The 27,513-nt window shown below is 51.3% G+C and overlaps 57 non-coding genes across 57 annotated transcripts; 46 read left to right on the top strand and 11 right to left on the bottom strand.

Annotated features, from left to right (window-relative positions):
• The first annotated feature begins 406 nt into the window (after positions 1–406).
• Positions 407–478, top strand: Trnae-uuc (transfer RNA glutamic acid (anticodon UUC)). Its single transcript has one exon. It is a non-coding gene; the product is annotated as a tRNA-Glu (tRNA).
• A 257-nt stretch (positions 479–735) lies between these two features.
• Positions 736–809, top strand: Trnai-aau (transfer RNA isoleucine (anticodon AAU)). Its single transcript has one exon. It is a non-coding gene; the product is annotated as a tRNA-Ile (tRNA).
• A 745-nt stretch (positions 810–1,554) lies between these two features.
• Trnag-ucc (transfer RNA glycine (anticodon UCC)) lies at positions 1,555–1,626 on the bottom strand. Its single transcript has one exon. It is a non-coding gene; the product is annotated as a tRNA-Gly (tRNA).
• Positions 1,627–1,949: 323 nt separating this feature from the next.
• Positions 1,950–2,020, top strand: Trnag-gcc (transfer RNA glycine (anticodon GCC)). Its single transcript has one exon. It is a non-coding gene; the product is annotated as a tRNA-Gly (tRNA).
• Positions 2,021–2,313: 293 nt separating this feature from the next.
• Trnam-cau (transfer RNA methionine (anticodon CAU)) lies at positions 2,314–2,386 on the top strand. The gene has a single exon. It is a non-coding gene; the product is annotated as a tRNA-Met (tRNA).
• Positions 2,387–2,823: 437 nt separating this feature from the next.
• Positions 2,824–2,895, top strand: Trnae-uuc (transfer RNA glutamic acid (anticodon UUC)). The gene has a single exon. It is a non-coding gene; the product is annotated as a tRNA-Glu (tRNA).
• A 257-nt stretch (positions 2,896–3,152) lies between these two features.
• Positions 3,153–3,226, top strand: Trnai-aau (transfer RNA isoleucine (anticodon AAU)). The gene has a single exon. It is a non-coding gene; the product is annotated as a tRNA-Ile (tRNA).
• A 744-nt stretch (positions 3,227–3,970) lies between these two features.
• On the bottom strand, positions 3,971–4,042 carry Trnag-ucc (transfer RNA glycine (anticodon UCC)). Its single transcript has one exon. It is a non-coding gene; the product is annotated as a tRNA-Gly (tRNA).
• Positions 4,043–4,365: 323 nt separating this feature from the next.
• On the top strand, positions 4,366–4,436 carry Trnag-gcc (transfer RNA glycine (anticodon GCC)). Its single transcript has one exon. It is a non-coding gene; the product is annotated as a tRNA-Gly (tRNA).
• A 293-nt stretch (positions 4,437–4,729) lies between these two features.
• Positions 4,730–4,802, top strand: Trnam-cau (transfer RNA methionine (anticodon CAU)). The gene has a single exon. It is a non-coding gene; the product is annotated as a tRNA-Met (tRNA).
• A 437-nt stretch (positions 4,803–5,239) lies between these two features.
• On the top strand, positions 5,240–5,311 carry Trnae-uuc (transfer RNA glutamic acid (anticodon UUC)). Its single transcript has one exon. It is a non-coding gene; the product is annotated as a tRNA-Glu (tRNA).
• A 257-nt stretch (positions 5,312–5,568) lies between these two features.
• Positions 5,569–5,642, top strand: Trnai-aau (transfer RNA isoleucine (anticodon AAU)). The gene has a single exon. It is a non-coding gene; the product is annotated as a tRNA-Ile (tRNA).
• Positions 5,643–6,386: 744 nt separating this feature from the next.
• Positions 6,387–6,458, bottom strand: Trnag-ucc (transfer RNA glycine (anticodon UCC)). The gene has a single exon. It is a non-coding gene; the product is annotated as a tRNA-Gly (tRNA).
• Positions 6,459–6,781: 323 nt separating this feature from the next.
• Positions 6,782–6,852, top strand: Trnag-gcc (transfer RNA glycine (anticodon GCC)). The gene has a single exon. It is a non-coding gene; the product is annotated as a tRNA-Gly (tRNA).
• Positions 6,853–7,145: 293 nt separating this feature from the next.
• On the top strand, positions 7,146–7,218 carry Trnam-cau (transfer RNA methionine (anticodon CAU)). Its single transcript has one exon. It is a non-coding gene; the product is annotated as a tRNA-Met (tRNA).
• A 437-nt stretch (positions 7,219–7,655) lies between these two features.
• On the top strand, positions 7,656–7,727 carry Trnae-uuc (transfer RNA glutamic acid (anticodon UUC)). Its single transcript has one exon. It is a non-coding gene; the product is annotated as a tRNA-Glu (tRNA).
• A 257-nt stretch (positions 7,728–7,984) lies between these two features.
• On the top strand, positions 7,985–8,058 carry Trnai-aau (transfer RNA isoleucine (anticodon AAU)). Its single transcript has one exon. It is a non-coding gene; the product is annotated as a tRNA-Ile (tRNA).
• Positions 8,059–8,802: 744 nt separating this feature from the next.
• Positions 8,803–8,874, bottom strand: Trnag-ucc (transfer RNA glycine (anticodon UCC)). Its single transcript has one exon. It is a non-coding gene; the product is annotated as a tRNA-Gly (tRNA).
• Positions 8,875–9,197: 323 nt separating this feature from the next.
• On the top strand, positions 9,198–9,268 carry Trnag-gcc (transfer RNA glycine (anticodon GCC)). Its single transcript has one exon. It is a non-coding gene; the product is annotated as a tRNA-Gly (tRNA).
• A 293-nt stretch (positions 9,269–9,561) lies between these two features.
• Positions 9,562–9,634, top strand: Trnam-cau (transfer RNA methionine (anticodon CAU)). The gene has a single exon. It is a non-coding gene; the product is annotated as a tRNA-Met (tRNA).
• Positions 9,635–10,071: 437 nt separating this feature from the next.
• Positions 10,072–10,143, top strand: Trnae-uuc (transfer RNA glutamic acid (anticodon UUC)). Its single transcript has one exon. It is a non-coding gene; the product is annotated as a tRNA-Glu (tRNA).
• Positions 10,144–10,400: 257 nt separating this feature from the next.
• Trnai-aau (transfer RNA isoleucine (anticodon AAU)) lies at positions 10,401–10,474 on the top strand. Its single transcript has one exon. It is a non-coding gene; the product is annotated as a tRNA-Ile (tRNA).
• A 744-nt stretch (positions 10,475–11,218) lies between these two features.
• On the bottom strand, positions 11,219–11,290 carry Trnag-ucc (transfer RNA glycine (anticodon UCC)). The gene has a single exon. It is a non-coding gene; the product is annotated as a tRNA-Gly (tRNA).
• Positions 11,291–11,613: 323 nt separating this feature from the next.
• Trnag-gcc (transfer RNA glycine (anticodon GCC)) lies at positions 11,614–11,684 on the top strand. The gene has a single exon. It is a non-coding gene; the product is annotated as a tRNA-Gly (tRNA).
• Positions 11,685–11,977: 293 nt separating this feature from the next.
• Trnam-cau (transfer RNA methionine (anticodon CAU)) lies at positions 11,978–12,050 on the top strand. The gene has a single exon. It is a non-coding gene; the product is annotated as a tRNA-Met (tRNA).
• A 437-nt stretch (positions 12,051–12,487) lies between these two features.
• On the top strand, positions 12,488–12,559 carry Trnae-uuc (transfer RNA glutamic acid (anticodon UUC)). The gene has a single exon. It is a non-coding gene; the product is annotated as a tRNA-Glu (tRNA).
• Positions 12,560–12,816: 257 nt separating this feature from the next.
• Positions 12,817–12,890, top strand: Trnai-aau (transfer RNA isoleucine (anticodon AAU)). The gene has a single exon. It is a non-coding gene; the product is annotated as a tRNA-Ile (tRNA).
• A 744-nt stretch (positions 12,891–13,634) lies between these two features.
• On the bottom strand, positions 13,635–13,706 carry Trnag-ucc (transfer RNA glycine (anticodon UCC)). Its single transcript has one exon. It is a non-coding gene; the product is annotated as a tRNA-Gly (tRNA).
• Positions 13,707–14,029: 323 nt separating this feature from the next.
• Trnag-gcc (transfer RNA glycine (anticodon GCC)) lies at positions 14,030–14,100 on the top strand. The gene has a single exon. It is a non-coding gene; the product is annotated as a tRNA-Gly (tRNA).
• Positions 14,101–14,393: 293 nt separating this feature from the next.
• On the top strand, positions 14,394–14,466 carry Trnam-cau (transfer RNA methionine (anticodon CAU)). Its single transcript has one exon. It is a non-coding gene; the product is annotated as a tRNA-Met (tRNA).
• Positions 14,467–14,903: 437 nt separating this feature from the next.
• On the top strand, positions 14,904–14,975 carry Trnae-uuc (transfer RNA glutamic acid (anticodon UUC)). The gene has a single exon. It is a non-coding gene; the product is annotated as a tRNA-Glu (tRNA).
• A 257-nt stretch (positions 14,976–15,232) lies between these two features.
• On the top strand, positions 15,233–15,306 carry Trnai-aau (transfer RNA isoleucine (anticodon AAU)). Its single transcript has one exon. It is a non-coding gene; the product is annotated as a tRNA-Ile (tRNA).
• Positions 15,307–16,050: 744 nt separating this feature from the next.
• Positions 16,051–16,122, bottom strand: Trnag-ucc (transfer RNA glycine (anticodon UCC)). Its single transcript has one exon. It is a non-coding gene; the product is annotated as a tRNA-Gly (tRNA).
• Positions 16,123–16,445: 323 nt separating this feature from the next.
• On the top strand, positions 16,446–16,516 carry Trnag-gcc (transfer RNA glycine (anticodon GCC)). The gene has a single exon. It is a non-coding gene; the product is annotated as a tRNA-Gly (tRNA).
• Positions 16,517–16,809: 293 nt separating this feature from the next.
• Positions 16,810–16,882, top strand: Trnam-cau (transfer RNA methionine (anticodon CAU)). Its single transcript has one exon. It is a non-coding gene; the product is annotated as a tRNA-Met (tRNA).
• A 437-nt stretch (positions 16,883–17,319) lies between these two features.
• Trnae-uuc (transfer RNA glutamic acid (anticodon UUC)) lies at positions 17,320–17,391 on the top strand. The gene has a single exon. It is a non-coding gene; the product is annotated as a tRNA-Glu (tRNA).
• A 257-nt stretch (positions 17,392–17,648) lies between these two features.
• Positions 17,649–17,722, top strand: Trnai-aau (transfer RNA isoleucine (anticodon AAU)). Its single transcript has one exon. It is a non-coding gene; the product is annotated as a tRNA-Ile (tRNA).
• A 743-nt stretch (positions 17,723–18,465) lies between these two features.
• Positions 18,466–18,537, bottom strand: Trnag-ucc (transfer RNA glycine (anticodon UCC)). The gene has a single exon. It is a non-coding gene; the product is annotated as a tRNA-Gly (tRNA).
• Positions 18,538–18,860: 323 nt separating this feature from the next.
• On the top strand, positions 18,861–18,931 carry Trnag-gcc (transfer RNA glycine (anticodon GCC)). Its single transcript has one exon. It is a non-coding gene; the product is annotated as a tRNA-Gly (tRNA).
• A 293-nt stretch (positions 18,932–19,224) lies between these two features.
• Positions 19,225–19,297, top strand: Trnam-cau (transfer RNA methionine (anticodon CAU)). The gene has a single exon. It is a non-coding gene; the product is annotated as a tRNA-Met (tRNA).
• A 437-nt stretch (positions 19,298–19,734) lies between these two features.
• On the top strand, positions 19,735–19,806 carry Trnae-uuc (transfer RNA glutamic acid (anticodon UUC)). The gene has a single exon. It is a non-coding gene; the product is annotated as a tRNA-Glu (tRNA).
• A 257-nt stretch (positions 19,807–20,063) lies between these two features.
• On the top strand, positions 20,064–20,137 carry Trnai-aau (transfer RNA isoleucine (anticodon AAU)). The gene has a single exon. It is a non-coding gene; the product is annotated as a tRNA-Ile (tRNA).
• Positions 20,138–20,880: 743 nt separating this feature from the next.
• On the bottom strand, positions 20,881–20,952 carry Trnag-ucc (transfer RNA glycine (anticodon UCC)). The gene has a single exon. It is a non-coding gene; the product is annotated as a tRNA-Gly (tRNA).
• A 323-nt stretch (positions 20,953–21,275) lies between these two features.
• Trnag-gcc (transfer RNA glycine (anticodon GCC)) lies at positions 21,276–21,346 on the top strand. Its single transcript has one exon. It is a non-coding gene; the product is annotated as a tRNA-Gly (tRNA).
• A 293-nt stretch (positions 21,347–21,639) lies between these two features.
• Trnam-cau (transfer RNA methionine (anticodon CAU)) lies at positions 21,640–21,712 on the top strand. The gene has a single exon. It is a non-coding gene; the product is annotated as a tRNA-Met (tRNA).
• A 437-nt stretch (positions 21,713–22,149) lies between these two features.
• On the top strand, positions 22,150–22,221 carry Trnae-uuc (transfer RNA glutamic acid (anticodon UUC)). Its single transcript has one exon. It is a non-coding gene; the product is annotated as a tRNA-Glu (tRNA).
• A 257-nt stretch (positions 22,222–22,478) lies between these two features.
• On the top strand, positions 22,479–22,552 carry Trnai-aau (transfer RNA isoleucine (anticodon AAU)). The gene has a single exon. It is a non-coding gene; the product is annotated as a tRNA-Ile (tRNA).
• Positions 22,553–23,296: 744 nt separating this feature from the next.
• On the bottom strand, positions 23,297–23,368 carry Trnag-ucc (transfer RNA glycine (anticodon UCC)). Its single transcript has one exon. It is a non-coding gene; the product is annotated as a tRNA-Gly (tRNA).
• Positions 23,369–23,691: 323 nt separating this feature from the next.
• Positions 23,692–23,762, top strand: Trnag-gcc (transfer RNA glycine (anticodon GCC)). Its single transcript has one exon. It is a non-coding gene; the product is annotated as a tRNA-Gly (tRNA).
• A 293-nt stretch (positions 23,763–24,055) lies between these two features.
• Trnam-cau (transfer RNA methionine (anticodon CAU)) lies at positions 24,056–24,128 on the top strand. The gene has a single exon. It is a non-coding gene; the product is annotated as a tRNA-Met (tRNA).
• Positions 24,129–24,565: 437 nt separating this feature from the next.
• Positions 24,566–24,637, top strand: Trnae-uuc (transfer RNA glutamic acid (anticodon UUC)). The gene has a single exon. It is a non-coding gene; the product is annotated as a tRNA-Glu (tRNA).
• A 257-nt stretch (positions 24,638–24,894) lies between these two features.
• Positions 24,895–24,968, top strand: Trnai-aau (transfer RNA isoleucine (anticodon AAU)). Its single transcript has one exon. It is a non-coding gene; the product is annotated as a tRNA-Ile (tRNA).
• A 743-nt stretch (positions 24,969–25,711) lies between these two features.
• On the bottom strand, positions 25,712–25,783 carry Trnag-ucc (transfer RNA glycine (anticodon UCC)). Its single transcript has one exon. It is a non-coding gene; the product is annotated as a tRNA-Gly (tRNA).
• Positions 25,784–26,106: 323 nt separating this feature from the next.
• Positions 26,107–26,177, top strand: Trnag-gcc (transfer RNA glycine (anticodon GCC)). The gene has a single exon. It is a non-coding gene; the product is annotated as a tRNA-Gly (tRNA).
• Positions 26,178–26,470: 293 nt separating this feature from the next.
• Trnam-cau (transfer RNA methionine (anticodon CAU)) lies at positions 26,471–26,543 on the top strand. Its single transcript has one exon. It is a non-coding gene; the product is annotated as a tRNA-Met (tRNA).
• Positions 26,544–26,980: 437 nt separating this feature from the next.
• Positions 26,981–27,052, top strand: Trnae-uuc (transfer RNA glutamic acid (anticodon UUC)). Its single transcript has one exon. It is a non-coding gene; the product is annotated as a tRNA-Glu (tRNA).
• A 257-nt stretch (positions 27,053–27,309) lies between these two features.
• On the top strand, positions 27,310–27,383 carry Trnai-aau (transfer RNA isoleucine (anticodon AAU)). Its single transcript has one exon. It is a non-coding gene; the product is annotated as a tRNA-Ile (tRNA).
• The last annotated feature ends 130 nt before the right edge of the window (positions 27,384–27,513 follow it).

Genomic DNA, 27,513 nt, shown 5'->3' with positions numbered 1-27,513 from the left:
CGGCTCTGGGGTTGCGAAGGAGCGAAACACTTAGTAGTTTGTTATCCACAAGGCTTCAACGACTCAGCGTGAAAATGTTTACTTCCTGTTATTACTAGTTGCAGTTCTTTTGTAAAATTTTCAAGAAAAAAAGTACTAGTAATAAAACTGAATTTCGTATGATATAACATGTAAAGTCACACAATGTATGACCTGCTATATAATGACAGGCAGCAGGTCTTTACTTGCGAAATAAGTAAATAAATATTACTACTTACAGCTTTGCTTTTCCTCCTACCCCTGTAACAACGAGGCCAAAAGAAATGGACTGAGACTTTTGCCATGCGCGAGAAGATGCTCGCAAACAGGGAAAGTGCGACACGGAAAGCGAGTGGAGGGGGTGTAAACCCGGAGAACGATGTGCACGTCCGGTGTGGTCTAGTGGCTAGGATACCTGGCTTTCACCCAGGAGGCCCGGGTTCGATTCCCGGTACCGGAATGGAATTTTTTCGGAACAAATCACGACAAGTTTTGACCGTGCGAAATGCTGTTTCACGTCCTCCTCGCATTATAGCTACTGGTTCGTAAACGTCAGCTGACAACAGTCGAGAGAAACGGGCACGCAACGAAATTACTACGAGCAGCGGCATAGAGGGAGAAGAGACGCTGGTCCACTGTTGGATTGCTGCCATAGAAATGTTACATGGCAATACGCAGAGCAATTCCCGCAAAGCAATGGGAGACTGTCTGTACCGAGGCCCGTTAGCTCAGTTGGTTAGAGCGTCGTGCTAATAGCGCGAAGGTCGTGGGTTCGATCCCCCCACGGGCCACTACGATTTTACTGTTTCAAAAAGGCAACGCCGATTTCCCCGTGGAAGTATGGTGACAAAGAAATCGTCACATTGTGTGGGAGCTGATAGGGGACCCGAACGCGACTTGTCGGGACGCGCTAAAACATTTCACTGGTCACAGCACGCTGAACACACAGTTTCTCGTCCGATCACCACAACTGCGCGACGTCGGGCGTTGTCAGTGCTTGGGCGGGTGACCGCCTGCGAACATAGGGCACTGTCGACAGTTTCAATTCGTATTTCTCTTTCCTCTTCGGTTTCGGAGCTGCAGCGCTATTCGGTCAAGGGCACTGGCGCCACGTTTTGCCTCTCGGTATGCCAAGTCGCGCCGTGCGGCCACAGTGAAATGAAGGAGCGTGTTGTAAAATTTTCAACAAAGAAAAAAAAAGAAGAAATCTACTAGTAATAAAACTGAATTTGTCTGACAGAACATGTAAAATCAGACAATACATGATAACAGGCAGCAGGTATTTACTCGAGGCATAAGTAATGTTGTGCCCGCCTCGCCATACCTCTCTCAGTCGTTTCGCGTGCTTGTCCTTTTGATATAGGCCGATTGGAGAGCGTCAGCTCTCGCGTCAGCTGAGCAAAGTCGAGACAAGTCGAGACTCAAGGGGAATCGACGCACACGCTAGAGGGTGGCGTGCAGCGAGTAAGATGGGCAAAGAAACATTAATTTAAGGACGCGTGGCAAAAGTACTCATACGCAAAAGTAAAAGCCTGCAGCGGTGGCCGGGAATCGAACCCGGATCAACTGCTTGGAAAGCAACTATGCTGACCATTACACCACCACCGCACAGTTCCGTCGCGCGCCTCGCGAGCCGCGCTGTGTCTGCTTCCCGCCTGTCGGCGGCGCCTGAAGGTGGTCGTAGCTGTAGGCGCGTTACGGGGTAGGCGAGCTCATCCAGGCAGCGTCTCTAGGCACGTTTCGCGGCCTTTGGCAAGAGTCGTCGCGTGCGTGCGCCGCAAGAGTACTTAGACGATCATTTTTAAGCAGTGCAGTGCAGGATTCAGCGTCTGTAGCATTCTCTCGAGAGGATGCGACGGCGCTGGACGGCAGTCCCACTTTCCCCTCAGACGTCTGCCGCGGAAAGCACCAGGAAGCTGTGAACTAGCTGAGCATCGGTGGTTCAGTGGTAGAATGCTCGCCTGCCACGCGGGCGGCCCGGGTTCGATTCCCGGCCGATGCATCGTTTTGTTTTTTCTCCGATAGTGGTGCTGCGTGTCTTTCGCACTCGAACTGCGTGAGCCATGAGAATGAACCGCGGGATTCCGTGTGGAAAGAAGCAATCATGCAGCGCGCACGACTGCTCGTTTGGACTCTTGCGTGCTATTGTACATACTGGCGTCGGCCTAACATCGCAAGTTGCCTGCCGCGCCGGGAATGCACGTGTAGCAACAGAAAAAATGAGCCAGGGAGTGCAGACTCTGTACCACTGGTATTCGGTACTTAGCAAGATTCCAGAAGGTGTGGCGTTCGCCAGCCTCGGTAGCGCAGTAGGCAGCGCGTAAGTCTCATAATCTTAAGGTCGTGAGTTCGATCCTCACCCGGGGCATTTAATTTACTGTCGTTCACAGCTAAGTCGACGGCTCTGGGGTTGCGAAGGAGCGAAACACTTAGTAGTTTGTTATCCACAAGGCTTCAACGACTCAGCGTGAAAATGTTTACTTCCTGTTATTACTAGTTGCAGTTCTTTTGTAAAATTTTCAAGAAAAAAAGTACTAGTAATAAAACTGAATTTCGTATGATATAACATGTAAAGTCACACAATGTATGACCTGCTATATAATGACAGGCAGCAGGTCTTTACTTGCGAAATAAGTAAATAAATATTACTACTTACAGCTTTGCTTTTCCTCCTACCCCTGTAACAACGAGGCCAAAAGAAATGGACTGAGACTTTTGCCATGCGCGAGAAGATGCTCGCAAACAGGGAAAGTGCGACACGGAAAGCGAGTGGAGGGGGTGTAAACCCGGAGAACGATGTGCACGTCCGGTGTGGTCTAGTGGCTAGGATACCTGGCTTTCACCCAGGAGGCCCGGGTTCGATTCCCGGTACCGGAATGGAATTTTTTCGGAACAAATCACGACAAGTTTTGACCGTGCGAAATGCTGTTTCACGTCCTCCTCGCATTATAGCTACTGGTTCGTAAACGTCAGCTGACAACAGTCGAGAGAAACGGGCACGCAACGAAATTACTACGAGCAGCGGCATAGAGGGAGAAGAGACGCTGGTCCACTGTTGGATTGCTGCCATAGAAATGTTACATGGCAATACGCAGAGCAATTCCCGCAAAGCAATGGGAGACTGTCTGTACCGAGGCCCGTTAGCTCAGTTGGTTAGAGCGTCGTGCTAATAGCGCGAAGGTCGTGGGTTCGATCCCCCCACGGGCCACTACGATTTTACTGTTTCAAAAAGGCAACGCCGATTTCCCCGTGGAAGTATGGTGACAAAGAAATCGTCACATTGTGTGGGAGCTGATAGGGGACCCGAACGCGACTTGTCGGGACGCGCTAAAACATTTCACTGGTCACAGCACGCTGAACACACAGTTTCTCGTCCGATCACCACAACTGCGCGACGTCGGGCGTTGTCAGTGCTTGGGCGGGTGACCGCCTGCGAACATAGGGCACTGTCGACAGTTTCAATTCGTATTTCTCTTTCCTCTTCGGTTTCGGAGCTGCAGCGCTATTCGGTCAAGGGCACTGGCGCCACGTTTTGCCTCTCGGTATGCCAAGTCGCGCCGTGCGGCCACAGTGAAATGAAGGAGCGTGTTGTAAAATTTTCAACAAAGAAAAAAAAAAAGAAATCTACTAGTAATAAAACTGAATTTGTCTGACAGAACATGTAAAATCAGACAATACATGATAACAGGCAGCAGGTATTTACTCGAGGCATAAGTAATGTTGTGCCCGCCTCGCCATACCTCTCTCAGTCGTTTCGCGTGCTTGTCCTTTTGATATAGGCCGATTGGAGAGCGTCAGCTCTCGCGTCAGCTGAGCAAAGTCGAGACAAGTCGAGACTCAAGGGGAATCGACGCACACGCTAGAGGGTGGCGTGCAGCGAGTAAGATGGGCAAAGAAACATTAATTTAAGGACGCGTGGCAAAAGTACTCATACGCAAAAGTAAAAGCCTGCAGCGGTGGCCGGGAATCGAACCCGGATCAACTGCTTGGAAAGCAACTATGCTGACCATTACACCACCACCGCACAGTTCCGTCGCGCGCCTCGCGAGCCGCGCTGTGTCTGCTTCCCGCCTGTCGGCGGCGCCTGAAGGTGGTCGTAGCTGTAGGCGCGTTACGGGGTAGGCGAGCTCATCCAGGCAGCGTCTCTAGGCACGTTTCGCGGCCTTTGGCAAGAGTCGTCGCGTGCGTGCGCCGCAAGAGTACTTAGACGATCATTTTTAAGCAGTGCAGTGCAGGATTCAGCGTCTGTAGCATTCTCTCGAGAGGATGCGACGGCGCTGGACGGCAGTCCCACTTTCCCCTCAGACGTCTGCCGCGGAAAGCACCAGGAAGCTGTGAACTAGCTGAGCATCGGTGGTTCAGTGGTAGAATGCTCGCCTGCCAAGCGGGCGGCCCGGGTTCGATTCCCGGCCGATGCATCGTTTTGTTTTTTCTCCGATAGTGGTGCTGCGTGTCTTTCGCACTCGAACTGCGTGAGCCATGAGAATGAACCGCGGGATTCCGTGTGGAAAGAAGCAATCATGCAGCGCGCACGACTGCTCGTTTGGACTCTTGCGTGCTATTGTACATACTGGCGTCGGCCTAACATCGCAAGTTGCCTGCCGCGCCGGGAATGCACGTGTAGCAACAGAAAAAATGAGCCAGGGAGTGCAGACTCTGTACCTCTGGTATTCGGTACTTAGCAAGATTCCAGAAGGTGTGGCGTTCGCCAGCCTCGGTAGCGCAGTAGGCAGCGCGTAAGTCTCATAATCTTAAGGTCGTGAGTTCGATCCTCACCCGGGGCATTTAATTTACTGTCGTTCACAGCTAAGTCGACGGCTCTGGGGTTGCGAAGGAGCGAAACACTTAGTAGTTTGTTATCCACAAGGCTTCAACGACTCAGCGTGAAAATGTTTACTTCCTGTTATTACTAGTTGCAGTTCTTTTGTAAAATTTTCAAGAAAAAAAGTACTAGTAATAAAACTGAATTTCGTATGATATAACATGTAAAGTCACACAATGTATGACCTGCTATATAATGACAGGCAGCAGGTCTTTACTTGCGAAATAAGTAAATAAATATTACTACTTACAGCTTTGCTTTTCCTCCTACCCCTGTAACAACGAGGCCAAAAGAAATGGACTGAGACTTTTGCCATGCGCGAGAAGATGCTCGCAAACAGGGAAAGTGCGACACGGAAAGCGAGTGGAGGGGGTGTAAACCCGGAGAACGATGTGCACGTCCGGTGTGGTCTAGTGGCTAGGATACCTGGCTTTCACCCAGGAGGCCCGGGTTCGATTCCCGGTACCGGAATGGAATTTTTTCGGAACAAATCACGACAAGTTTTGACCGTGCGAAATGCTGTTTCACGTCCTCCTCGCATTATAGCTACTGGTTCGTAAACGTCAGCTGACAACAGTCGAGAGAAACGGGCACGCAACGAAATTACTACGAGCAGCGGCATAGAGGGAGAAGAGACGCTGGTCCACTGTTGGATTGCTGCCATAGAAATGTTACATGGCAATACGCAGAGCAATTCCCGCAAAGCAATGGGAGACTGTCTGTACCGAGGCCCGTTAGCTCAGTTGGTTAGAGCGTCGTGCTAATAGCGCGAAGGTCGTGGGTTCGATCCCCCCACGGGCCACTACGATTTTACTGTTTCAAAAAGGCAACGCCGATTTCCCCGTGGAAGTATGGTGACAAAGAAATCGTCACATTGTGTGGGAGCTGATAGGGGACCCGAACGCGACTTGTCGGGACGCGCTAAAACATTTCACTGGTCACAGCACGCTGAACACACAGTTTCTCGTCCGATCACCACAACTGCGCGACGTCGGGCGTTGTCAGTGCTTGGGCGGGTGACCGCCTGCGAACATAGGGCACTGTCGACAGTTTCAATTCGTATTTCTCTTTCCTCTTCGGTTTCGGAGCTGCAGCGCTATTCGGTCAAGGGCACTGGCGCCACGTTTTGCCTCTCGGTATGCCAAGTCGCGCCGTGCGGCCACAGTGAAATGAAGGAGCGTGTTGTAAAATTTTCAACAAAGAAAAAAAAAAAGAAATCTACTAGTAATAAAACTGAATTTGTCTGACAGAACATGTAAAATCAGACAATACATGATAACAGGCAGCAGGTATTTACTCGAGGCATAAGTAATGTTGTGCCCGCCTCGCCATACCTCTCTCAGTCGTTTCGCGTGCTTGTCCTTTTGATATAGGCCGATTGGAGAGCGTCAGCTCTCGCGTCAGCTGAGCAAAGTCGAGACAAGTCGAGACTCAAGGGGAATCGACGCACACGCTAGAGGGTGGCGTGCAGCGAGTAAGATGGGCAAAGAAACATTAATTTAAGGACGCGTGGCAAAAGTACTCATACGCAAAAGTAAAAGCCTGCAGCGGTGGCCGGGAATCGAACCCGGATCAACTGCTTGGAAAGCAACTATGCTGACCATTACACCACCACCGCACAGTTCCGTCGCGCGCCTCGCGAGCCGCGCTGTGTCTGCTTCCCGCCTGTCGGCGGCGCCTGAAGGTGGTCGTAGCTGTAGGCGCGTTACGGGGTAGGCGAGCTCATCCAGGCAGCGTCTCTAGGCACGTTTCGCGGCCTTTGGCAAGAGTCGTCGCGTGCGTGCGCCGCAAGAGTACTTAGACGATCATTTTTAAGCAGTGCAGTGCAGGATTCAGCGTCTGTAGCATTCTCTCGAGAGGATGCGACGGCGCTGGACGGCAGTCCCACTTTCCCCTCAGACGTCTGCCGCGGAAAGCACCAGGAAGCTGTGAACTAGCTGAGCATCGGTGGTTCAGTGGTAGAATGCTCGCCTGCCACGCGGGCGGCCCGGGTTCGATTCCCGGCCGATGCATCGTTTTGTTTTTTCTCCGATAGTGGTGCTGCGTGTCTTTCGCACTCGAACTGCGTGAGCCATGAGAATGAACCGCGGGATTCCGTGTGGAAAGAAGCAATCATGCAGCGCGCACGACTGCTCGTTTGGACTCTTGCGTGCTATTGTACATACTGGCGTCGGCCTAACATCGCAAGTTGCCTGCCGCGCCGGGAATGCACGTGTAGCAACAGAAAAAATGAGCCAGGGAGTGCAGACTCTGTACCACTGGTATTCGGTACTTAGCAAGATTCCAGAAGGTGTGGCGTTCGCCAGCCTCGGTAGCGCAGTAGGCAGCGCGTAAGTCTCATAATCTTAAGGTCGTGAGTTCGATCCTCACCCGGGGCATTTAATTTACTGTCGTTCACAGCTAAGTCGACGGCTCTGGGGTTGCGAAGGAGCGAAACACTTAGTAGTTTGTTATCCACAAGGCTTCAACGACTCAGCGTGAAAATGTTTACTTCCTGTTATTACTAGTTGCAGTTCTTTTGTAAAATTTTCAAGAAAAAAAGTACTAGTAATAAAACTGAATTTCGTATGATATAACATGTAAAGTCACACAATGTATGACCTGCTATATAATGACAGGCAGCAGGTCTTTACTTGCGAAATAAGTAAATAAATATTACTACTTACAGCTTTGCTTTTCCTCCTACCCCTGTAACAACGAGGCCAAAAGAAATGGACTGAGACTTTTGCCATGCGCGAGAAGATGCTCGCAAACAGGGAAAGTGCGACACGGAAAGCGAGTGGAGGGGGTGTAAACCCGGAGAACGATATGCACGTCCGGTGTGGTCTAGTGGCTAGGATACCTGGCTTTCACCCAGGAGGCCCGGGTTCGATTCCCGGTACCGGAATGGAATTTTTTCGGAACAAATCACGACAAGTTTTGACCGTGCGAAATGCTGTTTCACGTCCTCCTCGCATTATAGCTACTGGTTCGTAAACGTCAGCTGACAACAGTCGAGAGAAACGGGCACGCAACGAAATTACTACGAGCAGCGGCATAGAGGGAGAAGAGACGCTGGTCCACTGTTGGATTGCTGCCATAGAAATGTTACATGGCAATACGCAGAGCAATTCCCGCAAAGCAATGGGAGACTGTCTGTACCGAGGCCCGTTAGCTCAGTTGGTTAGAGCGTCGTGCTAATAGCGCGAAGGTCGTGGGTTCGATCCCCCCACGGGCCACTACGATTTTACTGTTTCAAAAAGGCAACGCCGATTTCCCCGTGGAAGTATGGTGACAAAGAAATCGTCACATTGTGTGGGAGCTGATAGGGGACCCGAACGCGACTTGTCGGGACGCGCTAAAACATTTCACTGGTCACAGCACGCTGAACACACAGTTTCTCGTCCGATCACCACAACTGCGCGACGTCGGGCGTTGTCAGTGCTTGGGCGGGTGACCGCCTGCGAACATAGGGCACTGTCGACAGTTTCAATTCGTATTTCTCTTTCCTCTTCGGTTTCGGAGCTGCAGCGCTATTCGGTCAAGGGCACTGGCGCCACGTTTTGCCTCTCGGTATGCCAAGTCGCGCCGTGCGGCCACAGTGAAATGAAGGAGCGTGTTGTAAAATTTTCAACAAAGAAAAAAAAAAAGAAATCTACTAGTAATAAAACTGAATTTGTCTGACAGAACATGTAAAATCAGACAATACATGATAACAGGCAGCAGGTATTTACTCGAGGCATAAGTAATGTTGTGCCCGCCTCGCCATACCTCTCTCAGTCGTTTCGCGTGCTTGTCCTTTTGATATAGGCCGATTGGAGAGCGTCAGCTCTCGCGTCAGCTGAGCAAAGTCGAGACAAGTCGAGACTCAAGGGGAATCGACGCACACGCTAGAGGGTGGCGTGCAGCGAGTAAGATGGGCAAAGAAACATTAATTTAAGGACGCGTGGCAAAAGTACTCATACGCAAAAGTAAAAGCCTGCAGCGGTGGCCGGGAATCGAACCCGGATCAACTGCTTGGAAAGCAACTATGCTGACCATTACACCACCACCGCACAGTTCCGTCGCGCGCCTCGCGAGCCGCGCTGTGTCTGCTTCCCGCCTGTCGGCGGCGCCTGAAGGTGGTCGTAGCTGTAGGCGCGTTACGGGGTAGGCGAGCTCATCCAGGCAGCGTCTCTAGGCACGTTTCGCGTCCTTTGGCAAGAGTCGTCGCGTGCGTGCGCCGCAAGAGTACTTAGACGATCATTTTTAAGCAGTGCAGTGCAGGATTCAGCGTCTGTAGCATTCTCTCGAGAGGATGCGACGGCGCTGGACGGCAGTCCCACTTTCCCCTCAGACGTCTGCCGCGGAAAGCACCAGGAAGCTGTGAACTAGCTGAGCATCGGTGGTTCAGTGGTAGAATGCTCGCCTGCCACGCGGGCGGCCCGGGTTCGATTCCCGGCCGATGCATCGTTTAGTTTTTTCTCCGATAGTGGTGCTGCGTGTCTTTCGCACTCGAACTGCGTGAGCCATGAGAATGAACCGCGGGATTCCGTGTGGAAAGAAGCAATCATGCAGCGCGCACGACTGCTCGTTTGGACTCTTGCGTGCTATTGTACATACTGGCGTCGGCCTAACATCGCAAGTTGCCTGCCGCGCCGGGAATGCACGTGTAGCAACAGAAAAAATGAGCCAGGGAGTGCAGACTCTGTACCACTGGTATTCGGTACTTAGCAAGATTCCAGAAGGTGTGGCGTTCGCCAGCCTCGGTAGCGCAGTAGGCAGCGCGTAAGTCTCATAATCTTAAGGTCGTGAGTTCGATCCTCACCCGGGGCATTTAATTTACTGTCGTTCACAGCTAAGTCGACGGCTCTGGGGTTGCGAAGGAGCGAAACACTTAGTAGTTTGTTATCCACAAGGCTTCAACGACTCAGCGTGAAAATGTTTACTTCCTGTTATTACTAGTTGCAGTTCTTTTGTAAAATTTTCAAGAAAAAAAGTACTAGTAATAAAACTGAATTTCGTATGATATAACATGTAAAGTCACACAATGTATGACCTGCTATATAATGACAGGCAGCAGGTCTTTACTTGCGAAATAAGTAAATAAATATTACTACTTACAGCTTTGCTTTTCCTCCTACCCCTGTAACAACGAGGCCAAAAGAAATGGACTGAGACTTTTGCCATGCGCGAGAAGATGCTCGCAAACAGGGAAAGTGCGACACGGAAAGCGAGTGGAGGGGGTGTAAACCCGGAGAACGATGTGCACGTCCGGTGTGGTCTAGTGGCTAGGATACCTAGCTTTCACCCAGGAGGCCCGGGTTCGATTCCCGGTACCGGAATGGAATTTTTTCGGAACAAATCACGACAAGTTTTGACCGTGCGAAATGCTGTTTCACGTCCTCCTCGCATTATAGCTACTGGTTCGTAAACGTCAGCTGACAACAGTCGAGAGAAACGGGCACGCAACGAAATTACTACGAGCAGCGGCATAGAGGGAGAAGAGACGCTGGTCCACTGTTGGATTGCTGCCATAGAAATGTTACATGGCAATACGCAGAGCAATTCCCGCAAAGCAATGGGAGACTGTCTGTACCGAGGCCCGTTAGCTCAGTTGGTTAGAGCGTCGTGCTAATAGCGCGAAGGTCGTGGGTTCGATCCCCCCACGGGCCACTACGATTTTACTGTTTCAAAAAGGCAACGCCGATTTCCCCGTGGAAGTATGGTGACAAAGAAATCGTCACATTGTGTGGGAGCTGATAGGGGACCCGAACGCGACTTGTCGGGACGCGCTAAAACATTTCACTGGTCACAGCACGCTGAACACACAGTTTCTCGTCCGATCACCACAACTGCGCGACGTCGGGCGTTGTCAGTGCTTGGGCGGGTGACCGCCTGCGAACATAGGGCACTGTCGACAGTTTCAATTCGTATTTCTCTTTCCTCTTCGGTTTCGGAGCTGCAGCGCTATTCGGTCAAGGGCACTGGCGCCACGTTTTGCCTCTCGGTATGCCAAGTCGCGCCGTGCGGCCACAGTGAAATGAAGGAGCGTGTTGTAAAATTTTCAACAAAGAAAAAAAAAAAGAAATCTACTAGTAATAAAACTGAATTTGTCTGACAGAACATGTAAAATCAGACAATACATGATAACAGGCAGCAGGTATTTACTCGAGGCATAAGTAATGTTGTGCCCGCCTCGCCATACCTCTCTCAGTCGTTTCGCGTGCTTGTCCTTTTGATATAGGCCGATTGGAGAGCGTCAGCTCTCGCGTCAGCTGAGCAAAGTCGAGACAAGTCGAGACTCAAGGGGAATCGACGCACACGCTAGAGGGTGGCGTGCAGCGAGTAAGATGGGCAAAGAAACATTAATTTAAGGACGCGTGGCAAAAGTACTCATACGCAAAAGTAAAAGCCTGCAGCGGTGGCCGGGAATCGAACCCGGATCAACTGCTTGGAAAGCAACTATGCTGACCATTACACCACCACCGCACAGTTCCGTCGCGCGCCTCGCGAGCCGCGCTGTGTCTGCTTCCCGCCTGTCGGCGGCGCCTGAAGGTGTTCGTAGCTGTAGGCGCGTTACGGGGTAGGCGAGCTCATCCAGGCAGCGTCTCTAGGCACGTTTCGCGGCCTTTGGCAAGAGTCGTCGCGTGCGTGCGCCGCAAGAGTACTTAGACGATCATTTTTAAGCAGTGCAGTGCAGGATTCAGCGTCTGTAGCATTCTCTCGAGAGGATGCGACGGCGCTGGACGGCAGTCCCACTTTCCCCTCAGACGTCTGCCGCGGAAAGCACCAGGAAGCTGTGAACTAGCTGAGCATCGGTGGTTCAGTGGTAGAATGCTCGCCTGCCACGCGGGCGGCCCGGGTTCGATTCCCGGCCGATGCATCGTTTTGTTTTTTCTCCGATAGTGGTGCTGCGTGTCTTTCGCACTCGAACTGCGTGAGCCATGAGAATGAACCGCGGGATTCCGTGTGGAAAGAAGCAATCATGCAGCGCGCACGACTGCTCGTTTGGACTCTTGCGTGCTATTGTACATACTGGCGTCGGCCTAACATCGCAAGTTGCCTGCCGCGCCGGGAATGCACGTGTAGCAACAGAAAAAATGAGCCAGGGAGTGCAGACTCTGTACCACTGGTATTCGGTACTTAGCAAGATTCCAGAAGGTGTGGCGTTCGCCAGCCTCGGTAGCGCAGTAGGCAGCGCGTAAGTCTCATAATCTTAAGGTCGTGAGTTCGATCCTCACCCGGGGCATTTAATTTACTGTCGTTCACAGCTAAGTCGACGGCTCTGGGGTTGCGAAGGAGCGAAACACTTAGTAGTTTGTTATCCACAAGGCTTCAACGACTCAGCGTGAAAATGTTTACTTCCTGTTATTACTAGTTGCAGTTCTTTTGTAAAATTTTCAAGAAAAAAAGTACTAGTAATAAAACTGAATTTCGTATGATATAACATGTAAAGTCACACAATGTATGACCTGCTATATAATGACAGGCAGCAGGTCTTTACTTGCGAAATAAGTAAATAAATATTACTACTTACAGCTTTGCTTTTCCTCCTACCCCTGTAACAACGAGGCCAAAAGAAATGGACTGAGACTTTTGCCATGCGCGAGAAGATGCTCGCAAACAGGGAAAGTGCGACACGGAAAGCGAGTGGAGGGGGTGTAAACCCGGAGAACGATGTGCACGTCCGGTGTGGTCTAGTGGCTAGGATACCTGGCTTTCACCCAGGAGGCCCGGGTTCGATTCCCGGTACCGGAATGGAATTTTTTCGGATAAAATCACGACAAGTTTTGACCGTGCGAAATGCTGTTTCACGTCCTCCTCGCATTATAGCTACTGGTTCGTAAACGTCAGCTGACAACAGTCGAGAGAAACGGGCACGCAACGAAATTACTACGAGCAGCGGCATAGAGGGAGAAGAGACGCTGGTCCACTGTTGGATTGCTGCCATAGAAATGTTACATGGCAATACGCAGAGCAATTCCCGCAAAGCAATGGGAGACTGTCTGTACCGAGGCCCGTTAGCTCAGTTGGTTAGAGCGTCGTGCTAATAGCGCGAAGGTCGTGGGTTCGATCCCCCCACGGGCCACTACGATTTTACTGTTTCAAAAAGGCAACGCCGATTTCCCCGTGGAAGTATGGTGACAAAGAAATCGTCACATTGTGTGGGAGCTGATAGGGGACCCGAACGCGACTTGTCGGGACGCGCTAAAACATTTCACTGGTCACAGCACGCTGAACACACAGTTTCTCGTCCGATCACCACAACTGCGCGACGTCGGGCGTTGTCAGTGCTTGGGCGGGTGACCGCCTGCGAACATAGGGCACTGTCGACAGTTTCAATTCGTATTTCTCTTTCCTCTTCGGTTTCGGAGCTGCAGCGCTATTCGGTCAAGGGCACTGGCGCCACGTTTTGCCTCTCGGTATGCCAAGTCGCGCCGTGCGGCCACAGTGAAATGAAGGAGCGTGTTGTAAAATTTTCAACAAAGAAAAAAAAAAAGAAATCTACTAGTAATAAAACTGAATTTGTCTGACAGAACATGTAAAATCAGACAATACATGATAACAGGCAGCAGGTATTTACTCGAGGCATAAGTAATGTTGTGCCCGCCTCGCCATACCTCTCTCAGTCGTTTCGCGTGCTTGTCCTTTTGATATAGGCCGATTGGAGAGCGTCAGCTCTCGCGTCAGCTGAGCAAAGTCGAGACAAGTCGAGACTCAAGGGGAATCGACGCACACGCTAGAGGGTGGCGTGCAGCGAGTAAGATGGGCAAAGAAACATTAATTTAAGGACGCGTGGCAAAAGTACTCATACGCAAAAGTAAAAGCCTGCAGCGGTGGCCGGGAATCGAACCCGGATCAACTGCTTGGAAAGCAACTATGCTGACCATTACACCACCACCGCACAGTTCCGTCGCGCGCCTCGCGAGCCGCGCTGTGTCTGCTTCCCGCCTGTCGGCGGCGCCTGAAGGTGGTCGTAGCTGTAGGCGCGTTACGGGGTAGGCGAGCTCATCCAGGCAGCGTCTCTAGGCACGTTTCGCGTCCTTTGGCAAGAGTCGTCGCGTGCGTGCGCCGCAAGAGTACTTAGACGATCATTTTTAAGCAGTGCAGTGCAGGATTCAGCGTCTGTAGCATTCTCTCGAGAGGATGCGACGGCGCTGAACGGCAGTCCCACTTTCCCCTCAGACGTCTGCCGCGGAAAGCACCAGGAAGCTGTGAACTAGCTGAGCATCGGTGGTTCAGTGGTAGAATGCTCGCCTGCCACGCGGGCGGCCCGGGTTCGATTCCCGGCCGATGCATCGTTTTGTTTTTTCTCCGATAGTGGTGCTGCGTGTCTTTCGCACTCGAACTGCGTGAGCCATGAGAATGAACCGCGGGATTCCGTGTGGAAAGAAGCAATCATGCAGCGCGCACGACTGCTCGTTTGGACTCTTGCGTGCTATTGTACATACTGGCGTCGGCCTAACATCGCAAGTTGCCTGCCGCGCCGGGAATGTACGTGTAGCAACAGAAAAAATGAGCCAGGGAGTGCAGACTCTGTACCACTGGTATTCGGTACTTAGCAAGATTCCAGAAGGTGTGGCGTTCGCCAGCCTCGGTAGCGCAGTAGGCAGCGCGTAAGTCTCATAATCTTAAGGTCGTGAGTTCGATCCTCACCCGGGGCATTTAATTTACTGTCGTTCACAGCTAAGTCGACGGCTCTGGGGTTGCGAAGGAGCGAAACACTTAGTAGTTTGTTATCCACAAGGCTTCAACGACTCAGCGTGAAAATGTTTACTTCCTGTTATTACTAGTTGCAGTTCTTTTGTAAAATTTTCAAGAAAAAAAGTACTAGTAATAAAACTGAATTTCGTATGATATAACATGTAAAGTCACACAATGTATGACCTGCTATATAATGACAGGCAGCAGGTCTTTACTTGCGAAATAAGTAAATAAATATTACTACTTACAGCTTTGCTTTTCCTCCTACCCCTGTAACAACGAGGCCAAAAGAAATGGACTGAGACTTTTGCCATGCGCGAGAAGATGCTCGCAAACAGGGAAAGTGCGACACGGAAAGCGAGTGGAGGGGGTGTAAACCCGGAGAACGATGTGCACGTCCGGTGTGGTCTAGTGGCTAGGATACCTGGCTTTCACCCAGGAGGCCCGGGTTCGATTCCCGGTACCGGAATGGAATTTTTTCGGAACAAATCACGACAAGTTTTGACCGTGCGAAATGCTGTTTCACGTCCTCCTCGCATTATAGCTACTGGTTCGTAAACGTCAGCTGACAACAGTCGAGAGAAACGGGCACGCAACGAAATTACTACGAGCAGCGGCATAGAGGGAGAAGAGACGCTGGTCCACTGTTGGATTGCTGCCATAGAAATGTTACATGGCAATACGCAGAGCAATTCCCGCAAAGCAATGGGAGACTGTCTGTACCGAGGCCCGTTAGCTCAGTTGGTTAGAGCGTCGTGCTAATAGCGCGAAGGTCGTGGGTTCGATCCCCCCACGGGCCACTACGATTTTACTGTTTCAAAAAGGCAACGCCGATTTCCCCGTGGAAGTATGGTGACAAAGAAATCGTCACATTGTGTGGGAGCTGATAGGGGACCCGAACGCGACTTGTCGGGACGCGCTAAAACATTTCACTGGTCACAGCACGCTGAACACACAGTTTCTCGTCCGATCACCACAACTGCGCGACGTCGGGCGTTGTCAGTGCTTGGGCGGGTGACCGCCTGCGAACATAGGGCACTGTCGACAGTTTCAATTCGTATTTCTCTTTCCTCTTCGGTTTCGGAGCTGCAGCGCTATTCGGTCAAGGGCACTGGCGCCACGTTTTGCCTCTCGGTATGCCAAGTCGCGCCGTGCGGCCACAGTGAAATGAAGGAGCGTGTTGTAAAATTTTCAACAAAGAAAAAAAAAAAGAAATCTACTAGTAATAAAACTGAATTTGTCTGACAGAACATGTAAAATCAGACAATACATGATAACAGGCAGCAGGTATTTACTCGAGGCATAAGTAATGTTGTGCCCGCCTCGCCATACCTCTCTCAGTCGTTTCGCGTGCTTGTCCTTTTGATATAGGCCGATTGGAGAGCGTCAGCTCTCGCGTCAGCTGAGCAAAGTCGAGACAAGTCGAGACTCAAGGGGAATCGACGCACACGCTAGAGGGTGGCGTGCAGCGAGTAAGATGGGCAAAGAAACATTAATTTAAGGACGCGTGGCAAAAGTACTCATACGCAAAAGTAAAAGCCTGCAGCGGTGGCCGGGAATCGAACCCGGATCAACTGCTTGGAAAGCAACTATGCTGACCATTACACCACCACCGCACAGTTCCGTCGCGCGCCTCGCGAGCCGCGCTGTGTCTGCTTCCCGCCTGTCGGCGGCGCCTGAAGGTGGTCGTAGCTGTAGGCGCGTTACGGGGTAGGCGAGCTCATCCAGGCAGCGTCTCTAGGCACGTTTCGCGTCCTTTGGCAAGAGTCGTCGCGTGCGTGCGCCGCAAGAGTACTTAGACGATCATTTTTAAGCAGTGCAGTGCAGGATTCAGCGTCTGTAGCATTCTCTCGAGAGGATGCGACGGCGCTGAACGGCAGTCCCACTTTCCCCTCAGACGTCTGCCGCGGAAAGCACCAGGAAGCTGTGAACTAGCTGAGCATCGGTGGTTCAGTGGTAGAATGCTCGCCTGCCACGCGGGCGGCCCGGGTTCGATTCCCGGCCGATGCATCGTTTTGTTTTTTCTCCGATAGTGGTGCTGCGTGTCTTTCGCACTCGAACTGCGTGAGCCATGAGAATGAACCGCGGGATTCCGTGTGGAAAGAAGCAATCATGCAGCGCGCACGACTGCTCGTTTGGACTCTTGCGTGCTATTGTACATACTGGCGTCGGCCTAACATCGCAAGTTGCCTGCCGCGCCGGGAATGTACGTGTAGCAACAGAAAAAATGAGCCAGGGAGTGCAGACTCTGTACCACTGGTATTCGGTACTTAGCAAGATTCCAGAAGGTGTGGCGTTCGCCAGCCTCGGTAGCGCAGTAGGCAGCGCGTAAGTCTCATAATCTTAAGGTCGTGAGTTCGATCCTCACCCGGGGCATTTAATTTACTGTCGTTCACAGCTAAGTCGACGGCTCTGGGGTTGCGAAGGAGCGAAACACTTAGTAGTTTGTTATCCACAAGGCTTCAACGACTCAGCGTGAAAATGTTTACTTCCTGTTATTACTAGTTGCAGTTCTTTTGTAAAATTTTCAAGAAAAAAAGTACTAGTAATAAAACTGAATTTCGTATGATATAACATGTAAAGTCACACAATGTATGACCTGCTATATAATGACAGGCAGCAGGTCTTTACTTGCGAAATAAGTAAATAAATATTACTACTTACAGCTTTGCTTTTCCTCCTACCCCTGTAACAACGAGGCCAAAAGAAATGGACTGAGACTTTTGCCATGCGCGAGAAGATGCTCGCAAACAGGGAAAGTGCGACACGGAAAGCGAGTGGAGGGGGTGTAAACCCGGAGAACGATGTGCACGTCCGGTGTGGTCTAGTGGCTAGGATACCTGGGTTTCACCCAGGAGGCCCGGGTTCGATTCCCGGTACCGGAATGGAATTTTTTCGGAACAAATCACGACAAGTTTTGACCGTGCGAAATGCTGTTTCACGTCCTCCTCGCATTATAGCTACTGGTTCGTAAACGTCAGCTGACAACAGTCGAGAGAAACGGGCACGCAACGAAATTACTACGAGCAGCGGCATAGAGGGAGAAGAGACGCTGGTCCACTGTTGGATTGCTGCCATAGAAATGTTACATGGCAATACGCAGAGCAATTCCCGCAAAGCAATGGGAGACTGTCTGTACCGAGGCCCGTTAGCTCAGTTGGTTAGAGCGTCGTGCTAATAGCGCGAAGGTCGTGGGTTCGATCCCCCCACGGGCCACTACGATTTTACTGTTTCAAAAAGGCAACGCCGATTTCCCCGTGGAAGTATGGTGACAAAGAAATCGTCACATTGTGTGGGAGCTGATAGGGGACCCGAACGCGACTTGTCGGGACGCGCTAAAACATTTCACTGGTCACAGCACGCTGAACACACAGTTTCTCGTCCGATCACCACAACTGCGCGACGTCGGGCGTTGTCAGTGCTTGGGCGGGTGACCGCCTGCGAACATAGGGCACTGTCGACAGTTTCAATTCGTATTTCTCTTTCCTCTTCGGTTTCGGAGCTGCAGCGCTATTCGGTCAAGGGCACTGGCGCCACGTTTTGCCTCTCGGTATGCCAAGTCGCGCCCTGCGGCCACAGTGAAATGAAGGAGCGTGTTGTAAAATTTTCAACAAAGAAAAAAAAAAGAAATCTACTAGTAATAAAACTGAATTTGTCTGACAGAACATGTAAAATCAGACAATACATGATAACAGGCAGCAGGTATTTACTCGAGGCATAAGTAATGTTGTGCCCGCCTCGCCATACCTCTCTCAGTCGTTTCGCGTGCTTGTCCTTTTGATATAGGCCGATTGGAGAGCGTCAGCTCTCGCGTCAGCTGAGCAAAGTCGAGACAAGTCGAGACTCAAGGGGAATCGACGCACACGCTAGAGGGTGGCGTGCAGCGAGTAAGATGGGCAAAGAAACATTAATTTAAGGACGCGTGGCAAAAGTACTCATACGCAAAAGTAAAAGCCTGCTGCGGTGGCCGGGAATCGAACCCGGATCAACTGCTTGGAAGGCAACTATGCTGACCATTACACCACCACCGCACAGTTCCGTCGCGCGCCTCGCGAGCCGCGCTGTGTCTGCTTCCCGCCTGTCGGCGGCGCCTGAAGGTGGTCGTAGCTGTAGGCGCGTTACGGGGTAGGCGAGCTCATCCAGGCAGCGTCTCTAGGCACGTTTCGCGGCCTTTGGCAAGAGTCGTCGCGTGCGTGCGCCGCAAGAGTACTTAGACGATCATTTTTAAGCAGTGCAGTGCAGGATTCAGCGTCTGTAGCATTCTCTCGAGAGGATGAGACGGCGCTGAACGGCAGTCCCACTTTCCCCTCAGACGTCTGCCGCGGAAAGCACCAGGAAGCTGTGAACTAGCTGAGCATCGGTGGTTCAGTGGTAGAATGCTCGCCTGCCACGCGGGCGGCCCGGGTTCGATTCCCGGCCGATGCATCGTTTTGTTTTTTCTCCGATAGTGGTGCTGCGTGTCTTTCGCACTCGAACTGCGTGAGCCATGAGAATGAACCGCGGGATTCCGTGTGGAAAGAAGCAATCATGCAGCGCGCACGACTGCTCGTTTGGACTCTTGCGTGCTATTGTACATACTGGCGTCGGCCTAACATCGCAAGTTGCCTGCCGCGCCGGGAATGCACGTGTAGCAACAGAAAAAATGAGCCAGGGAGTGCAGACTCTGTACCACTGGTATTCGGTACTTAGCAAGATTCCAGAAGGTGTGGCGTTCGCCAGCCTCGGTAGCGCAGTAGGCAGCGCGTAAGTCTCATAATCTTAAGGTCGTGAGTTCGATCCTCACCCGGGGCATTTAATTTACTGTCGTTCACAGCTAAGTCGACGGCTCTGGGGTTGCGAAGGAGCGAAACACTTAGTAGTTTGTTATCCACAAGGCTTCAACGACTCAGCGTGAAAATGTTTACTTCCTGTTATTACTAGTTGCAGTTCTTTTGTAAAATTTTCAAGAAAAAAAGTACTAGTAATAAAACTGAATTTCGTATGATATAACATGTAAAGTCACACAATGTATGACCTGCTATATAATGACAGGCAGCAGGTCTTTACTTGCGAAATAAGTAAATAAATATTACTACTTACAGCTTTGCTTTTCCTCCTACCCCTGTAACAACGAGGCCAAAAGAAATGGACTGAGACTTTTGCCATGCGCGAGAAGATGCTCGCAAACAGGGAAAGTGCGACACGGAAAGCGAGTGGAGGGGGTGTAAACCCGGAGAACGATGTGCACGTCCGGTGTGGTCTAGTGGCTAGGATACCTGGGTTTCACCCAGGAGGCCCGGGTTCGATTCCCGGTACCGGAATGGAATTTTTTCGGAACAAATCACGACAAGTTTTGACCGTGCGAAATGCTGTTTCACGTCCTCCTCGCATTATAGCTACTGGTTCGTAAACGTCAGCTGACAACAGTCGAGAGAAACGGGCACGCAACGAAATTACTACGAGCAGCGGCATAGAGGGAGAAGAGACGCTGGTCCACTGTTGGATTGCTGCCATAGAAATGTTACATGGCAATACGCAGAGCAATTCCCGCAAAGCAATGGGAGACTGTCTGTACCGAGGCCCGTTAGCTCAGTTGGTTAGAGCGTCGTGCTAATAGCGCGAAGGTCGTGGGTTCGATCCCCCCACGGGCCACTACGATTTTACTGTTTCAAAAAGGCAACGCCGATTTCCCCGTGGAAGTATGGTGACAAAGAAATCGTCACATTGTGTGGGAGCTGATAGGGGACCCGAACGCGACTTGTCGGGACGCGCTAAAACATTTCACTGGTCACAGCACGCTGAACACACAGTTTCTCGTCCGATCACCACAACTGCGCGACGTCGGGCGTTGTCAGTGCTTGGGCGGGTGACCGCCTGCGAACATAGGGCACTGTCGACAGTTTCAATTCGTATTTCTCTTTCCTCTTCGGTTTCGGAGCTGCAGCGCTATTCGGTCAAGGGCACTGGCGCCACGTTTTGCCTCTCGGTATGCCAAGTCGCGCCGTGCGGCCACAGTGAAATGAAGGAGCGTGTTGTAAAATTTTCAACAAAGAAAAAAAAAAGAAATCTACTAGTAATAAAACTGAATTTGTCTGACAGAACATGTAAAATCAGACAATACATGATAACAGGCAGCAGGTATTTACTCGAGGCATAAGTAATGTTGTGCCCGCCTCGCCATACCTCTCTCAGTCGTTTCGCGTGCTTGTCCTTTTGATATAGGCCGATTGGAGAGCGTCAGCTCTCGCGTCAGCTGAGCAAAGTCGAGACAAGTCGAGACTCAAGGGGAATCGACGCACACGCTAGAGGGTGGCGTGCAGCGAGTAAGATGGGCAAAGAAACATTAATTTAAGGACGCGTGGCAAAAGTACTCATACGCAAAAGTAAAAGCCTGCAGCGGTGGCCGGGAATCGAACCCGGATCAACTGCTTGGAAAGCAACTATGCTGACCATTACACCACCACCGCACAGTTCCGTCGCGCGCCTCGCGAGCCGCGCTGTGTCTGCTTCCCGCCTGTCGGCGGCGCCTGAAGGTGGTCGTAGCTGTAGGCGCGTTACGGGGTAGGCGAGCTCATCCAGGCAGCGTCTCTAGGCACGTTTCGCGGCCTTTGGCAAGAGTCGTCGCGTGCGTGCGCCGCAAGAGTACTTAGACGATCATTTTTAAGCAGTGCAGTGCAGGATTCAGCGTCTGTAGCATTCTCTCGAGAGGATGCGACGGCGCTGGACGGCAGTCCCACTTTCCCCTCAGACGTCTGCCGCGGAAAGCACCAGGAAGCTGTGAACTAGCTGAGCATCGGTGGTTCAGTGGTAGAATGCTCGCCTGCCACGCGGGCGGCCCATGTTCGATTCCCGGCCGATGCATCGTTTTGTTTTTTCTCCGATAGTGGTGCTGCGTGTCTTTCGCACTCGAACTGCGTGAGCCATGAGAATGAACCGCGGGATTCCGTGTGGAAAGAAGCAATCATGCAGCGCGCACGACTGCTCGTTTGGACTCTTGCGTGCTATTGTACATACTGGCGTCGGCCTAACATCGCAAGTTGCCTGCCGCGCCGGGAATGCACGTGTAGCAACAGAAAAAATGAGCCAGGGAGTGCAGACTCTGTACCACTGGTATTCGGTACTTAGCAAGATTCCAGAAGGTGTGGCGTTCGCCAGCCTCGGTAGCGCAGTAGGCAGCGCGTAAGTCTCATAATCTTAAGGTCGTGAGTTCGATCCTCACCCGGGGCATTTAATTTACTGTCGTTCACAGCTAAGTCGACGGCTCTGGGGTTGCGAAGGAGCGAAACACTTAGTAGTTTGTTATCCACAAGGCTTCAACGACTCAGCGTGAAAATGTTTACTTCCTGTTATTACTAGTTGCAGTTCTTTTGTAAAATTTTCAAGAAAAAAAGTACTAGTAATAAAACTGAATTTCGTATGATATAACATGTAAAGTCACACAATGTATGACCTGCTATATAATGACAGGCAGCAGGTCTTTACTTGCGAAATAAGTAAATAAATATTACTACTTACAGCTTTGCTTTTCCTCCTACCCCTGTAACAACGAGGCCAAAAGAAATGGACTGAGACTTTTGCCATGCGCGAGAAGATGCTCGCAAACAGGGAAAGTGCGACACGGAAAGCGAGTGGAGGGGGTGTAAACCCGGAGAACGATGTGCACGTCCGGTGTGGTCTAGTGGCTAGGATACCTGGCTTTCACCCAGGAGGCCCGGGTTCGATTCCCGGTACCGGAATGGAATTTTTTCGGAACAAATCACGACAAGTTTTGACCGTGCGAAATGCTGTTTCACGTCCTCCTCGCATTATAGCTACTGGTTCGTAAACGTCAGCTGACAACAGTCGAGAGAAACGGGCACGCAACGAAATTACTACGAGCAGCGGCATAGAGGGAGAAGAGACGCTGGTCCACTGTTGGATTGCTGCCATAGAAATGTTACATGGCAATACGCAGAGCAATTCCCGCAAAGCAATGGGAGACTGTCTGTACCGAGGCCCGTTAGCTCAGTTGGTTAGAGCGTCGTGCTAATAGCGCGAAGGTCGTGGGTTCGATCCCCCCACGGGCCACTACGATTTTACTGTTTCAAAAAGGCAACGCCGATTTCCCCGTGGAAGTATGGTGACAAAGAAATCGTCACATTGTGTGGGAGCTGATAGGGGACCCGAACGCGACTTGTCGGGACGCGCTAAAACATTTCACTGGTCACAGCACGCTGAACACACAGTTTCTCGTCCGATCACCACAACTGCGCGACGTCGGGCGTTGTCAGTGCTTGGGCGGGTGACCGCCTGCGAACATAGGGCACTGTCGACAGTTTCAATTCGTATTTCTCTTTCCTCTTCGGTTTCGGAGCTGCAGCGCTATTCGGTCAAGGGCACTGGCGCCACGTTTTGCCTCTCGGTATGCCAAGTCGCGCCCTGCGGCCACAGTGAAATGAAGGATCGTGTTGTAAAATTTTCAACAAAGAAAAAAAAAAAGAAATCTACTAGTAATAAAACTGAATTTGTCTGACAGAACATGTAAAATCAGACAATACATGATAACAGGCAGCAGGTATTTACTCGAGGCATAAGTAATGTTGTGCCCGCCTCGCCATACCTCTCTCAGTCGTTTCGCGTGCTTGTCCTTTTGATATAGGCCGATTGGAGAGCGTCAGCTCTCGCGTCAGCTGAGCAAAGTCGAGACAAGTCGAGACTCAAGGGGAATCGACGCACACGCTAGAGGGTGGCGTGCAGCGAGTAAGATGGGCAAAGAAACATTAATTTAAGGACGCGTGGCAAAAGTACTCATACGCAAAAGTAAAAGCCTGCTGCGGTGGCCGGGAATCGAACCCGGATCAACTGCTTGGAAGGCAACTATGCTGACCATTACACCACCACCGCACAGTTCCGTCGCGCGCCTCGCGAGCCGCGCTGTGTCTGCTTCCCGCCTGTCGGCGGCGCCTGAAGGTGGTCGTAGCTGTAGGCGCGTTACGGGGTAGGCGAGCTCATCCAGGCAGCGTCTCTAGGCACGTTTCGCGGCCTTTGGCAAGAGTCGTCGCGTGCGTGCGCCGCAAGAGTACTTAGACGATCATTTTTAAGCAGTGCAGTGCAGGATTCAGCGTCTGTAGCATTCTCTCGAGAGGATGAGACGGCGCTGAACGGCAGTCCCACTTTCCCCTCAGACGTCTGCCGCGGAAAGCACCAGGAAGCTGTGAACTAGCTGAGCATCGGTGGTTCAGTGGTAGAATGCTCGCCTGCCACGCGGGCGGCCCGGGTTCGATTCCCGGCCGATGCATCGTTTTGTTTTTTCTCCGATAGTGGTGCTGCGTGTCTTTCGCACTCGAACTGCGTGAGCCATGAGAATGAACCGCGGGATTCCGTGTGGAAAGAAGCAATCATGCAGCGCGCACGACTGCTCGTTTGGACTCTTGCGTGCTATTGTACATACTGGCGTCGGCCTAACATCGCAAGTTGCCTGCCGCGCCGGGAATGCACGTGTAGCAACAGAAAAAATGAGCCAGGGAGTGCAGACTCTGTACCACTGGTATTCGGTACTTAGCAAGATTCCAGAAGGTGTGGCGTTCGCCAGCCTCGGTAGCGCAGTAGGCAGCGCGTAAGTCTCATAATCTTAAGGTCGTGAGTTCGATCCTCACCCGGGGCATTTAATTTACTGTCGTTCACAGCTAAGTCGACGGCTCTGGGGTTGCGAAGGAGCGAAACACTTAGTAGTTTGTTATCCACAAGGCTTCAACGACTCAGCGTGAAAATGTTTACTTCCTGTTATTACTAGTTGCAGTTCTTTTGTAAAATTTTCAAGAAAAAAAGTACTAGTAATAAAACTGAATTTCGTATGATATAACATGTAAAGTCACACAATGTATGACCTGCTATATAATGACAGGCAGCAGGTCTTTACTTGCGAAATAAGTAAATAAATATTACTACTTACAGCTTTGCTTTTCCTCCTACCCCTGTAACAACGAGGCCAAAAGAAATGGACTGAGACTTTTGCCATGCGCGAGAAGATGCTCGCAAACAGGGAAAGTGCGACACGGAAAGCGAGTGGAGGGGGTGTAAACCCGGAGAACGATGTGCACGTCCGGTGTGGTCTAGTGGCTAGGATACCTGGGTTTCACCCAGGAGGCCCGGGTTCGATTCCCGGTACCGGAATGGAATTTTTTCGGAACAAATCACGACAAGTTTTGACCGTGCGAAATGCTGTTTCACGTCCTCCTCGCATTATAGCTACTGGTTCGTAAACGTCAGCTGACAACAGTCGAGAGAAACGGGCACGCAACGAAATTACTACGAGCAGCGGCATAGAGGGAGAAGAGACGCTGGTCCACTGTTGGATTGCTGCCATAGAAATGTTACATGGCAATACGCAGAGCAATTCCCGCAAAGCAATGGGAGACTGTCTGTACCGAGGCCCGTTAGCTCAGTTGGTTAGAGCGTCGTGCTAATAGCGCGAAGGTCGTGGGTTCGATCCCCCCACGGGCCACTACGATTTTACTGTTTCAAAAAGGCAACGCCGATTTCCCCGTGGAAGTATGGTGACAAAGAAATCGTCACATTGTGTGGGAGCTGATAGGGGACCCGAACGCGACTTGTCGGGACGCGCTAAAACATTTCACTGGTCACAGCACGCTGAACACACAGTTTCTCGTCCGATCACCACAACTGCGCGACGTCGGGCGTTGTCAGTGCTTGGGCGGGTGACCGCCTGCGAACATAGGGCACTGTCGACAGTTTCAATTCGTATTTCTCTTTCCTCTTCGGTTTCGGAGCTGCAGCGCTATTCGGTCAAGGGCACTGGCGCCACGTTTTGCCTCTCGGTATGCCAAGTCGCGCCGTGCGGCCACAGTGAAATGAAGGAGCGTGTTGTAAAATTTTCAACAAAGAAAAAAAAAAGAAATCTACTAGTAATAAAACTGAATTTGTCTGACAGAACATGTAAAATCAGACAATACATGATAACAGGCAGCAGGTATTTACTCGAGGCATAAGTAATGTTGTGCCCGCCTCGCCATACCTCTCTCAGTCGTTTCGCGTGCTTGTCCTTTTGATATAGGCCGATTGGAGAGCGTCAGCTCTCGCGTCAGCTGAGCAAAGTCGAGACAAGTCGAGACTCAAGGGGAATCGACGCACACGCTAGAGGGTGGCGTGCAGCGAGTAAGATGGGCAAAGAAACATTAATTTAAGGACGCGTGGCAAAAGTACTCATACGCAAAAGTAAAAGCCTGCAGCGGTGGCCGGGAATCGAACCCGGATCAACTGCTTGGAAAGCAACTATGCTGACCATTACACCACCACCGCACAGTTCCGTCGCGCGCCTCGCGAGCCGCGCTGTGTCTGCTTCCCGCCTGTCGGCGGCGCCTGAAGGTGGTCGTAGCTGTAGGCGCGTTACGGGGTAGGCGAGCTCATCCAGGCAGCGTCTCTAGGCACGTTTCGCGGCCTTTGGCAAGAGTCGTCGCGTGCGTGCGCCGCAAGAGTACTTAGACGATCATTTTTAAGCAGTGCAGTGCAGGATTCAGCGTCTGTAGCATTCTCTCGAGAGGATGCGACGGCGCTGGACGGCAGTCCCACTTTCCCCTCAGACGTCTGCCGCGGAAAGCACCAGGAAGCTGTGAACTAGCTGAGCATCGGTGGTTCAGTGGTAGAATGCTCGCCTGCCACGCGGGCGGCCCATGTTCGATTCCCGGCCGATGCATCGTTTTGTTTTTTCTCCGATAGTGGTGCTGCGTGTCTTTCGCACTCGAACTGCGTGAGCCATGAGAATGAACCGCGGGATTCCGTGTGGAAAGAAGCAATCATGCAGCGCGCACGACTGCTCGTTTGGACTCTTGCGTGCTATTGTACATACTGGCGTCGGCCTAACATCGCAAGTTGCCTGCCGCGCCGGGAATGCACGTGTAGCAACAGAAAAAATGAGCCAGGGAGTGCAGACTCTGTACCACTGGTATTCGGTACTTAGCAAGATTCCAGAAGGTGTGGCGTTCGCCAGCCTCGGTAGCGCAGTAGGCAGCGCGTAAGTCTCATAATCTTAAGGTCGTGAGTTCGATCCTCACCCGGGGCATTTAATTTACTGTCGTTCACAGCTAAGTCGACGGCTCTGGGGTTGCGAAGGAGCGAAACACTTAGTAGTTTGTTATCCACAAGGCTTCAACGACTCAGCGTGAAAATGTTTACTTCCTGTTATTACTAGTTGCAGTTCTTTTGTAAAATTTTCAAGAAAAAAAGTACTAGTAATAAAACTGAATTTCGTATGATATAACATGTAAAGTCACACAATGTATGACCTGCTATATAATGACAGGCAGCAGGTCTTTACTTGCGAAATAAGTAAATAAATATTACTACTTACAGCTTTGCTTTTCCTCCTACCCCTGTAACAACGAGGCCAAAAGAAATGGACTGAGACTTTTGCCATGCGCGAGAAGATGCTCGCAAACAGGGAAAGTGCGACACGGAAAGCGAGTGGAGGGGGTGTAAACCCGGAGAACGATGTGCACGTCCGGTGTGGTCTAGTGGCTAGGATACCTGGCTTTCACCCAGGAGGCCCGGGTTCGATTCCCGGTACCGGAATGGAATTTTTTCGGAACAAATCACGACAAGTTTTGACCGTGCGAAATGCTGTTTCACGTCCTCCTCGCATTATAGCTACTGGTTCGTAAACGTCAGCTGACAACAGTCGAGAGAAACGGGCACGCAACGAAATTACTACGAGCAGCGGCATAGAGGGAGAAGAGACGCTGGTCCACTGTTGGATTGCTGCCATAGAAATGTTACATGGCAATACGCAGAGCAATTCCCGCAAAGCAATGGGAGACTGTCTGTACCGAGGCCCGTTAGCTCAGTTGGTTAGAGCGTCGTGCTAATAGCGCGAAGGTCGTGGGTTCGATCCCCCCACGGGCCACTACGATTTTACTGTTTCAAAAAGGCAACGCCGATTTCCCCGTGGAAGTATGGTGACAAAGAAATCGTCACATTGTGTGGGAGCTGATAGGGGACCCGAACGCGACTTGTCGGGACGCGCTAAAACATTT

Source organism: Schistocerca cancellata, chromosome 2, assembly GCF_023864275.1.
Source record: "Schistocerca cancellata isolate TAMUIC-IGC-003103 chromosome 2, iqSchCanc2.1, whole genome shotgun sequence".
NCBI classification, from domain to species: domain Eukaryota; kingdom Metazoa; phylum Arthropoda; class Insecta; order Orthoptera; family Acrididae; genus Schistocerca; species Schistocerca cancellata.
Note: the sequence above shows the minus strand (reverse complement) of the source record. Positions and strands in the feature narration are given on the sequence as shown.